The sequence below is a fragment of the Canis lupus genome, chromosome 20, assembly GCF_048164855.1.
Source record: "Canis lupus baileyi chromosome 20, mCanLup2.hap1, whole genome shotgun sequence".
NCBI lineage: Eukaryota > Metazoa > Chordata > Mammalia > Carnivora > Canidae > Canis > Canis lupus.
The window spans coordinates 49119381-49131726 of NC_132857.1; the positions used below are offsets into that span (position 1 = coordinate 49119381).

A 12346-nucleotide genomic window follows, 5' to 3' on the forward strand; every position below is an offset into this window, starting at 1 on the left:
CTATTGCACTTAACTACAATACAATTTTTTCACATGTGTTCTGCATTCCATTCTCAATGGAATATTTATTCTATTCCAACACTGAGGAACAAATGAGGACAATTTGAAGCCTTAATGGCTTTGCTCATGCTATATGTTTTAGGTGGATTTTCTTCTCCACCATTTTAAAATGCTCACATCCTTCAAGAAGGCAGATGACAAAATGCAAAAGATAGACTGTCTCATTCATCTTTGTGTGTTTAGCACGTAGCACTACACAAGGTATGTAGTAAGTTTAAGAAAATACTTCTAGAGTCCAACTAAATGAATTATCTATAGCCAATAAGCAATGACAACGCTAACCCAATACCACAGCTCAATTCCTAGAGTGGTGAGCTTTCCATTAGACCAACTGCCAGAAGCAAGTTTCCTCTGGCAGACTGGAAAAAAAAATCTGTTACATTCCTTATGTCTCAAATTCTTAAACTGAAAACCATCCTAGCTGATCCCTGGAGTTGTTAACAGGAAAAGAATTTAGATTATGATTTTTCAATTCTTTGATATTGCTTCCTAATATCCTATTAGGCTAAGAAAAGTATACATTATCTAAAATCCTCATAACCTTAAAAAATTAAAGGACCTATGATTAATCACCTCCATTATAATCCATTAATCAATTATACTAATATTTAATTCCAATCGCTGCTTAAATGTTTATAATACTGGATCCTATTTCATTCTATCAAATGAATGAAGTCTCTGGAGGCACATCTACAATTACCATAGGCCACTCATGGGAAGTTAGTAGTGTCAGCACTGATACTGAAAATATAAGGTTTTTCGTTTGTTTGATGTCCTTTAGTGAAAAAATATTTATTCAGTGTCTGCCATGTGTTAGGCACTTTGTTATAATCTGAGGGTATAGAAATGAACCAAGTTGCAGCCTAGCTATGGTGACAAACATGGGAACATCTGATCATTATGCAATGATATGAATGCTATGATAGAGGCAGGTGTAAAATGCCCTAAAAGTATAAGAAGGAGCCTGGCTGATTCACTCAACAGGTATTTACTGAAATCCAACGAAGTGATGTATATTGTTCTAGGTGCCAAATTTTACACTAACTTATTTTTAAATTATAAAATGAAAGTATTCCAACATTTGTGAGAGGCTTTTTTTTTTTTCATTTATAGAAATCTTTGTGTTGCTTCAACCAGGGATTTTGAAATATGGAGGAAAAAGTATGATCTAACTGGATTGGTAGTTCAGGTAACTTTCAGCCTCAATAAAATGTGAAGGTAAAGGACAAAAAAAAAAAAAGAACCATTTTTTGACCTGTTTTGCAGATATTTCTCAGAATAAACCATCCCCACTCAATAAAATGTTATCTAAAATATAAAGTATATCAGCTCCCAGTTTCTCTAACACCTTGTTTTATTGATAATATCATAGGAACAACATACAACACAGATCTTATCAAGATGCCAGAAAGACCACCTTTTCACAGGCTACTCTTCACAGGGGTCAAATAACCAGCAGGAGGAGCTGGGTTCTGTCTTCAGGAATAACAGGCCCTCAGGGCAGAGCAGGAGTTGTTGAACTCACCCAAGGCTCATGTAAGAGCTACACACACATTTTTAAGGAACTATTTTAAAATAATAAAATAACTGATACAATTTCTGGACTACTTTTTAAAAATATTTTATTTATTTTAGAGAGTACGGGTGCAGGAAGGACCAGAGGCAGAGGGAGAGGGAGAAGCAGGCTCTCCACTGAGCACAGTGCAAAAAGATCACTATTATAAATACTTACGCTTTCTAGAATAAGGCTTAATCGGGAATTATTTAAAGTCATAGGTTTAGATATAAAAGAAAAAATAAAATGTTAAAAAAACTTTCTAGCTCAAGCTGAGAATCACAAACACAGATTTTAGAGGTTGCAGAATTAATCTAGAAGTCATCTTTGAATATAGCTATGAACAGAACAATTGGAGACTCATTTGAGAGCTTTGCGTTGGTAAGCTGACTTGATCTAATGATCACTTTCATCTATATCAATAAACTACCAGCAAAGTCAGGAAAAATTATTCTATTATATCGATTTTTGTCATTAAATTTTCTGTCACATTAAGTTTCAGGAGTAACCTGGGAAATCTATATTTTATGCCATATTTATACCTACTTGATCTACTTGACTGTCGTTGCCAGGATGACTCAGGAATTATTCTTAACCTTTCATCTCTGGTCTTTAGGACAATTACCCTGTCTGTCAATTATCCAAATTTTACCATCTCATGTATTCCTCTGATTTTATCTAGACATTAACACCAACAATAAACTGCACTGAAATGCTTCAGCATCCCAATCTCCTTGGGTGGTCCCTGGCACTACCCACCCATGTATAGTGTGACAACCCAGCCATAGCTGATTTGGCAAGTAGTATACACCTGACCCTAACTAACTCTTTCCAAGGAATATTGAAGTTGGAACCAAGAGAGATGAAGTAACTGGACTAAACCAATGATGAATTTGGCTGGACGGATTAGTTTGGTTATCAAATGTCCAGAAGGAGACCGACATGCAGAGTAAGTCAGATGAAGCCGAACTGTAGAAAAAAAGCAGAGGAAAGAACAGGTGGAGAGAAAGTAAGATACAGCAAGAATGACTGTAAGAGAGCAGGACCCAGACAGAGAATAGCTGCCCCTGCTCTTGTCCCTGGATTTGGTGGAGCTCTGATCTCCATTGAGTTCCTTGCGATACCTCACAATACCTTGGAAGCTTTAAATTAAGATTCTCCTTGACATAGGTGTCAAATTTAGATAAGAATATAAAATCTACAAAAGTTCTTCCTGTCTCTCAGTCACTAAACTCATGGTTTTCTGATTCTCCCTGAGACCTTCCCATCCAGATACCAAGGGACATATTACTCAGTTCACCTTTCCTTCATTTAAAAACCTGATCCACCCATTATCAGATAGAGCTCAATGTGACTCTAAGCCAACTATGTCTCAAGAGCATTTGCATTTTATTTTTTTTAAGATTTATTTGAGACAGAGAAAGTACATGCCTGTGCACACAAGTGGGGAAGGAGCAAAGGGAGAGAGAGCATCTAAAGCAGACTCCTCGCTGAGTGGGGAGCCTGACCTGATGTTTGATCCCACAATCCCATGATCATAACCTGAGTGGAAATCATGAGTTAGCTGCTTAACCAAATAAACCATCCAGACACTCCAAGAGCATTTACATTTTAAATGTAGCTAACACACACATATATTCACATACTTTTGGAACTCTGGGGAAAAAAAATGAACTCTAATTAGCTCCTTTGAATTCATAGGATATATAAGATTGCTTACCACACCCACACAAAAAGTTAGGACTGCCAAATTCACTTAAAAACCAAATGCATATGGATGGTGTTTATTTTTAATTTATTATAATTAATGTCAAAAGTAACTTTCTCTGGGAACGTTAATTTTCAATATGATGCCAATTGGAAGTCAGAAAATTTGTAAACAGAAAATTTAAGATTCCTGGGAATCATACAAGTGGTTACTACCTAAATAACATTTTCATTTAATGAAATGTTACTTAAAAATGAAACCACCAAGTTATTATTGGTATAATCATACATTATGATATAATCATACATTATGATTGTACCAAATATAAATCACATAGCGCAAAGCAATTGGCTGTTATCCTGAGCAAGCTACCAATGGCCTGTCTTTATATATTATTGCTGTCACTTGTAAATGGAAATAATGGAACCTACTTCATTATGATATAATTACGATTAAATGAGATCATCTATAACAGTTGCTTGCCCATAATAAGTGGTGTTAACTATTGTTATTAGTATATGTCCTCAAGGTATTGTGGTACACACATAGACAGGTATTAACTTAATTCCATTTGAACATAAAAATAAATCTTACCATTAACACTCTTTTAAAAATGTTTACTATTAATTTTTGTAAAGTCTTTCTAGGCATGAAAGAGAAGTGATGAGTTCTAAAAAGAGGCTAACTCTAATCCAGCTTTTAATTGATTCTGAATCTTCTTGAGGTCCAAAGATCAGTCTGCAAAATAGCCAAGTCATTAAGCTTGTGTATGTTTTAAAATATAGTTTTAATTCAATGATAAAGTTATTCATGAAATAAACATACATTTTATGCAAGTGAACACTTCTTTAAATACTTCTCTAAAGTGCATTTGAGGAAATGGTAGGGCTAATGTTCAAGCAATGAGTAGAATATAGCATAATAAATGCTATATCAGTTAAACAGCAATGTTAATGCCAGACCAGGTTCAAATTCAATAAAACTCAGCTGTAATGTAGAAAGCCTTTTTGTGAGCAGTTATTAGTTAAAATGAATTCTTTTATTACCTTAGTAAATTGCCAAATTGCTAGAATAAAGCCACCCAAATAACATTTAATTTTAAATCGAATAGAATGAGATGTCACAATATATTCCTTTTCATTCTATTTTTATATTTCAAATAAACATATTTATATTCTTATAAGTCATTGGGTGAAACTATTTTTAGTGATATATTTATAAATGATAATTTTATTAGTCTTATTCTATGTTTAAAGATCAATCAAGTTATCAATCAGCTATATGCTATGTCTTTTCCCATCCTGGCACCATAGACTATAGAAATTTGGTGCCCAGACATTATTTAGTCATGGTGATTTCCTACCTGATTTGCTGTCTTAAACATCGAGCAGTAACATTTGTCGGTGGAGTGCTATAGCCTCCCTACTGTCACTCCCTTGAGCTTACTCCAGGTTCTTTTCCTCATTCTTTGGTCTGCAAGTACCATTATGAACTTACAGAATCATCAATAATTTGAATAAAGTCAGGAGAAAGAGAAAAAAATTAGACCAAAAGTAGCTTAACTCTTAGTGTGAATAACTACACTAAGGCATATGAACTTTGTTTTCTTGCATCTAAGTTTCTCTCAGCTGTATTTGGAACCACTAAATGAGAAATTGTTCCTAATAGGCATCTGTTGCATGAACTGATGGATAGATTGATGAATGTTATTGCTAATGATGACTACTACTCAAAACATGATGTATTCTCTTAATAAGTGGTGTTGCTTCCTTTGCTTCCATGGCAATTGTTTTTAAATTAATCTAGAAGCAGCTTATTTTCCTAGGCAGTTACATTCTTTTGTAAGTATTCAGGTTTTAAAAGAATTGCAGCAAAGTGAGAACTACTTTCAGACTGAGTAGGATAGAGCTCCAATCATCCAGAATATTAGCAGAGGGTGAAATGCAGGTTTGCTTTCCTAAATCAAAATAAGATTAGAAGTATGCAGAATAGTGTCATGGGCACAGACGCATAGAAGACTGATTTAAAAACAGAAACAAAAACATTTGACTTAGAGAAGCAGCTAGACATCTCAACACAAATAATTCCAAGATAACTAAGGCATTTTGACTATTATGATTTTTTGTTTTAGATCTTTTTTTAAGGCATTTCTTCACCAAAGCTTTAGTGCAATAGAATATATTGGACTAGCATGACCCAAATTTGTTTCTGGAATGCCACTCCTGTAATAGTCCACCAAAATGGACAAGTAGATTATTTCGGAAATATTCCTGTTTGTCTCACAATGAACAAAGCAGTTTCCATGCTTTCTTCACTTATAAGAAAAGAGCCTACCTCAAGTACAGCAGAGAACTAGTTCTTGCGTCAAAGACGGCTGTTTCTAAAATAGCTTACCAACAATGTAGAAAGTTTACTTTGTGTACTGGGCTGGAGAGCTAGCCAGGTGCTATTTGTTTGATAGTCAAAGTCAAGGAATCTGAATTCAGGTGGAACTCAGGAGCTCACGTCTGGTGATGGGGATCTGGGTTAGAAATACACACAATTCCTCAACCAGTGTTGGTAAAGCACACATCTCTGGGTAGAACACAGAATAAGGAAAGAAGGTCAGGGGGTTCTCCATAACCTTGCAAAGGCCAACACTTTTTTTTTTTTTTTTTTTTTTTAACACTTGTAAGATCACTCTCTCACCAGAAAACAGTGTTTGTGCATTCAGCACAGAGCTATAAAGGGGATTAGAAGCACTCCTTAAAATGTTCAACAGCCTCAGCAGCAAAATTGTAGTGCTTAAGTCCTATAATTTGAAGAACAGGTATTTTTATGCCTTTGCAAGCTTTATATTTTATTTCACTTTTGAGACTCACAGATGCTAGTGTTTTAATGAAAATTTCTTTTGCAAAAGTGACAATATATATGTTCCCCCTGTCCCTCCCCAGGGAAATGACTTTGTTTTAATGCTAGAACTCCAGTATGAATACGATGCTTGGTGAGAAATACATCATTTAAAGTAATAAAGGAGAGTTTCTGGAAGGATCAAGAGGAAAATAAACCATATCAGCAACAAAGTTTTAAGTTGCAATTTAAGGTGATCCTCTGACAGGAAGTTGCTTGAAAGGAAGGCCACTGCTCTGCCTATGTTTTTGTCATTTGCAAAAAGCTGAAAAATCTGCTAAAGCCAAGTGGTTTTGGCGGCCTGCAATCTTTCTATAGCATGCTGTGCTCAGTTATGTTCAATGACTAAAAGCAATAATGTTTTGATTCTAGACTAATATGTCTAGCTCTGCAATTGATTGTAAGCCACTTTATGAGACAGTCTGAAATCCTTCCTGTGTCTAGTAGCCTTGATGAGCTCCTTAGCAAAATAAATTAGCAATCTTGAAGCTTCCCCCCTCTACTTTCCTACTGCCAAGACTTTCTAAATAAACCCTCTGTATTTTCTCCCCCAGCGTGATTCCCAGGTGGGGTTGCAATTCAGAGTGGCTGGTGTTTAATTTGGGTTTAGGTGTTTAGGTGCTCACGCAGTTTTAGTTCTCAGCAATATCTTCTCATTTGTACTTGCTTGACCTGATTTGATTCCATTTTTATTTTCTTAAAGCTCAGAGGTAGGATATAAATGTCAATAAAAATTAACCTCTGGCCAGTACTAACCTCAAATGACCTCTTCTATCTTAATATCCCAGAAAGCAATTTTCTCTTAACTAATTTGTAACTATTTATTAACTACATATTAATGTTTTTTTGGACTCGGACAATCTTTCTTTTCTTTTTGAGTCGGTGAAAAGTCAAATGTGATGGGATGGGTAATGGCAGTGACCCCGAATGATTGTTGTTATACCAAATAGTGCTGTTTATGGCGGAAAATAAATACTTTCCTCTAGAGCATTTCTAGCTGATCGGTGATGCTGAATTGACTGATTCAGTGGCAGAAATCCTGTGTTATTCAAATACCAGGTGCTACACTTAGTGGAGGCATCAGCTCCTGCCACCTTGGTTTGCCAATATAACTCAGTGTATCTTAAATGGAAACAGCAGTTAAAGCTGATTCAATCTGGGGCCACTCTTCTGAGACTGTCGATAAAGGAGTCCACAGATGCTAAATGTCACCTTGGCTTAGGACTGAGGACAGCTGCTCTCTCGAAAGGAGATGCTGATCAACACATTTGCCCCAGGTCATGGGACAGATATATTAAATTCAATTCACTTGTGGCATATTTGTACACTATTAATTATAAGCAAGAGAATATAGTCTATTGCTAATATTGAAAATGACGATAATCAATTTAAATTTCAAATTAAGTAAAGGCTGTAGAGAAAGGATGTAATCATGACTAATGCTGAAACAAAGGCATAATTGATGTGGCTCCTTCTATGAGATATAGGAGACAATTTTTAGCTTCTTTAGAAAAGCATTCAAGTGCACCTGAGTGTAAAGAAGATGATGGGGGCGGGGGGGTGGGGGTGGGACGGGAAGGAAAGAAGCTAGAGAAGTATATGCTTGTTATCCCTGCCAGGGCTACACACAGGAAATGAACACTGTGGCCAAGGCTAAAGCATCAAAAGAGAGTTAGTCTAAGGAATTATCAGAGCTTGTAAATCACAAGCCCAGCTCCGCATTTTGGGGATAAGGGGTGGTGGTGTCAGAGGACCTAGTGACCCTGCACACCCACTGCTCACCACCGGAGTTTTCCATGTGAAGGAAGAAGTCATGCACCACTGCCACATATTTACAAACTGCCAAGGCCTGGTTCTCCTTTTCCTCCCTAGACTTCAGGCTGATTGGCATTTTCCTCATGCCCTACCTGCCTGTTCTTCCTCCTTGCTTGACTGCCTTTGGTGATAGCTTAACCCATGTTTCTCAGATATAGGATTATCTAATGTGCTCAGCCTAGTGCATGGCACTAAGTATACATTCAAAGGAAGAATAAAGTCTCTGCCTGAGTCTCAGATTTCATGTAGAAATGATCCTGCAGACCTCTAGCACTTCTTACATTTGTGACAATTTTATTTGTGCCCCTAGGTATTCAATGACATTTATTAAAAAGTTTTTTCAATCTCATGGCATGAGCTGAGACTTGAAATCAAAAGCACAGAGCTGTGGGTAAAGAAATGTCCAAAATGCCACAACTGTGTTGCATCTGTAGTAATGCTGTGAAGGGTCAGAAATGAGAACAAATACCTCCTTAGATATTCAAAACATTTAGTCTAGGTACAAGTTACCTTCTAGCAGAGCAGAGGAACAGGAGAGTGAAGCATAAGAAATGATCAAATATTTCACATTGTGCCAATTACTTCTAGAAAAATGAAACTCAACAATTTGTCTATCTTCTTCAGAAGGAAGTTGGGGAAGGGGCACAGTAAAAAGCTAACCAGAAAAACCCAACAGGTGAATTCTTTTTTTTTTTTTCTTTATTTATTTATTTATTTATTTATTTTTTAAAGTTAAGAAAGGTCTCCAGGAAAGGGTAAGCTTCATTGTCTTGTCTGGATAGATGTTTGATTTGCTTTCAAATGTTCCATGGAGGAGAGAGAAGGAGAAAGCACAGTATGCAGGAGTCTATTCAGTGTAATCTCCCTTGTTCTCATCTTCGTCAGCGATGGAGAAAACAGCATATTTGCTTGCAGAACTGAACTTGGAAGCTGGATTTTCTTCAGATTTCTTTGGCTCAGGTGCAGATTGGGAGTCTTGATCCTTTTTGCTGTCTTTCCTATCTGGCTCCTTCTAGTTGTCTTTGTTCCCTTTGTCTCCTGGACCATGGCTGGAGTTCCCATTGTGGCCTTTTGGGAAACTCACCCCATTTGCTTTGTTTTCATCTCTCCTTGGTGGTCCTTCCTCTGGTGGTTCAGTTGGGACTACTTTCCTCCCACCACTTGTAGGGGACTGCTACTCCGTATCCAAGCTCTGAGATGACTTATCACTGACTAGGATTAAATATTTTTAGAATTTTCAATATAATGGAAATAAACACTGGGTATATTGCCTAGAGGGTAAAAGAATTAAAGCAAATTTAATGAAAGTTCAAAAATAAGTTTAATGGAAAAAAATACCCTTTTTCCAACATTTTCTTTTCAAGACTCAACATTAGTCAGAAAGGGGGCTTGCAAAATATTACCTCCAACAGACAGAACTCTTGTCTCTCACATTAAATCTAGTGATACAAGGGCATACAACGGGTATAACTGGAGAAGCTGAGTAGTATCAAAGTAGGCATAAAAGCTACAGTTTAGTAACCTCAACCTAATCTCACATTTCTCTTTTGTGCTCTGTTTCTTGGCATCTTTCATTTCATTTTTGGTTTTTCGAAAATTGATCTCACCTTACCCATGATTTTTTGTGTCCAGAGAACGAATTGGAAAATAAGAATCTAGGTGAGTCAGGACCATTTAACAGGGTTCTAACTCAGCCACTAGCTTAGACCAGTCACTTTGTTTCTGTGGGCTTCATTTGCTTCTATGGATTTTGCTTATTCATAAAAGGCTAAATAAGGACCATGAAAATATTTGTAAGCATTTAGCAACAAATATTAACTGGTATAAGAGACTCAGTGATTTTGGAAGGGAGAACAAAAGAATTACACAAAAAAGAAATGACTAAATAAAAGACAAATTCTTTAATATCTCACATAAAATTTACATTTGCTTCCACAATATATTGGGATATAAAAGTAAAACATTTCACATGGCCTCTATAAAAAATAATCAAAACTCTGTAGTCCTTTGTTTTTCAATGTTTAACAGATAATTTTAGAAAATTGTTCCAGATGAAAAAGAACTATTACCAAGATCAAGGGCAATATTAAGAGAAATTCTCTATTCCTCTTTGTATGACACTTTTATTTTTTTAGAACCGTAGTTTACATATATGCATGGATATAAATGGCTGCGGTATATTTTTTAAAACTGCTTTGTAAACTATGCCACTGAAGAGAGATGGCTTGAATAGAGGGGAAAGATGTATAGTAGAATTACTGTTGGCAATTTTAAATTGTTTCTACTGAATAGTAAGATTGCTTGTCAGAGTGGACACAAAATGTCTCTATCATCTTACACCTTTTACTGCTCCTTTTATTACGTATTTTATCCAAAGATCCTTTTTTTTTTTTTTTCAGGATAGAAAGATGGCTAATTTGCATTCTCCTTTATTTTCACTTCATTACTAATCCTAATAACATGTAAATGACTAGTGTCCTATAACAATATCCATGACCTCACCACCTAGCTCTCAAGCTTCATTGTCATTGCTGTCCATCATTGTCACAATTTTGGCTTTAAGGTGTTGATTTATTTGTGGTTGGCTTGAAAAATATTTACCAAATGAGCCAGTTTTTATCATGAACTATAAATTTGTTGATTCAGAGTTGTAAATACTTAGATTCTTCCCTTCTCCCATATGCAAAGTAATAAATCAATGGCAAGTTGAAAGAGTGTTTTTTCAGTACATTTCTCTTGCTTGGTAATTCATATCTGTGAACTTACAATTTTAATTATCACATAAAGATCATTGAAAGATAATCAAGGGGATGATCTTTTGACACATTCTCTCCAGTGAGACCACATTGGTTGTTCAGCATTCAGAGTATAAACCTACATACAAGTCCCAGAATTTTCCTTCTAATAGGACTGTACCTATATATATACAAGTTCACACTGTACTTAGTTAACACTGTGCTTACAAAAGCAAACAAAAGCCTGCTTGAACATATTATGAGACTTATAAGTTATCTTGATAATAAAGACAAATGTGTTAAATCATTAACTTCCACCCTGTCATCACTCTAAGGTAAAAACGAAATTAACCTGTGAGGCATATTAATATGCATTCTTTGATTGTGTTGTTTGAAAGAACTTTAGGCTTAGCTGCTTCTTTTGGTTTCATTCCAAACTATTTGATCATGTATATGGCATCAGTCTGTACCCAACATTGACGTATTATGCTTCACAACCAAAGAGGATGCTGAAATTGATTATAAATGAGTCTTCAAGGGTATGTTTCTTGCTAATGTCTTCTTTATCCTGTTTCTTTATTTACCAAAAATATTCTCTTATGCTTTTAATCCAACATTTGCATAATTGATTCTAAAAACATGACAAAATAATCTATGTCATTATTGCTCTTATATTTTATCTTTAAGTAAGTTTCTAAGTACTCATATCTTTAGATAGACTGTTGTTCTTACTTAGTTTTAATTTGCTAATAATTATTGAGTTAGTGCTATTGGGCTCCTCATGGTCAGGCTGACTATAAAAGCACCCAGAACAAGACCAAAATCAGTCAGTCATTTAAAATATTAGATTAACTACACTTCAATATGTTGCATGTTTTCACTGATTCCTAACCAGTGATTTCAGTTAATCTATAAAAATTATTGTTTTTAATTTGAATCAATGTTTACTACTTAATATACAAATATATTTTTCCATTCTAATAACAAAATTTAGAAATAATTTTTTAAAATACAAATTTTGAGACACCTGGATGGCTCAGCTGGTTAAGTGTCTGTCTTGGGCTCAGGTCATGATCCTGGGGTCCTGAGATCCAGCTCCATGTCTGGTTCCCATCACAGTGGGAAGCCTGCTTCTTCCTCTCCCTCTATCCCCTGCTCCTGCTCTCTTTCAAATAAATTTTTAAAAAATAAAACAAAATACAGATTTTTTTTTTTTAATTTCCCATCAAAGTCAGAGAACTTCATTCTCTAGGAAATAAATTATCTGGCAAAGTAAATTACCTGGCAAACCTCAGATGTAAAAACTGAACTGACTTAAGATTACCAAATATTCTTGATGCAAACAAATTGTGAAAAATTGCTGATACAGTGCGACATATCTTACTCCCCCAAAATGTGTATGGCTGTCAGCAGAGTCAACCACATCCTTAATCCAGACCACCAAAACAACAACCAAACCAGAATTTCCATTTCTCTGTTTCAGCAGACCAGTCACAGGCCCTAGTGAGCTAGAGCCCTGAAGAATCTCCTCCTGTAGTTTTACCTGCATAAAGAAAGAAGGTCTCCCTCTAGGCTAAGTAAAAC

General features: G+C 35.6%; 1 protein-coding gene across 1 annotated transcript in view; it reads right to left on the bottom strand.

The window, feature by feature from the left end:
• Positions 1-12346, bottom strand: part of LRP1B (LDL receptor related protein 1B) — a 1825680-nt gene that overhangs the window by 1395175 nt on the left and 418159 nt on the right. The window lies entirely within an intron of this gene.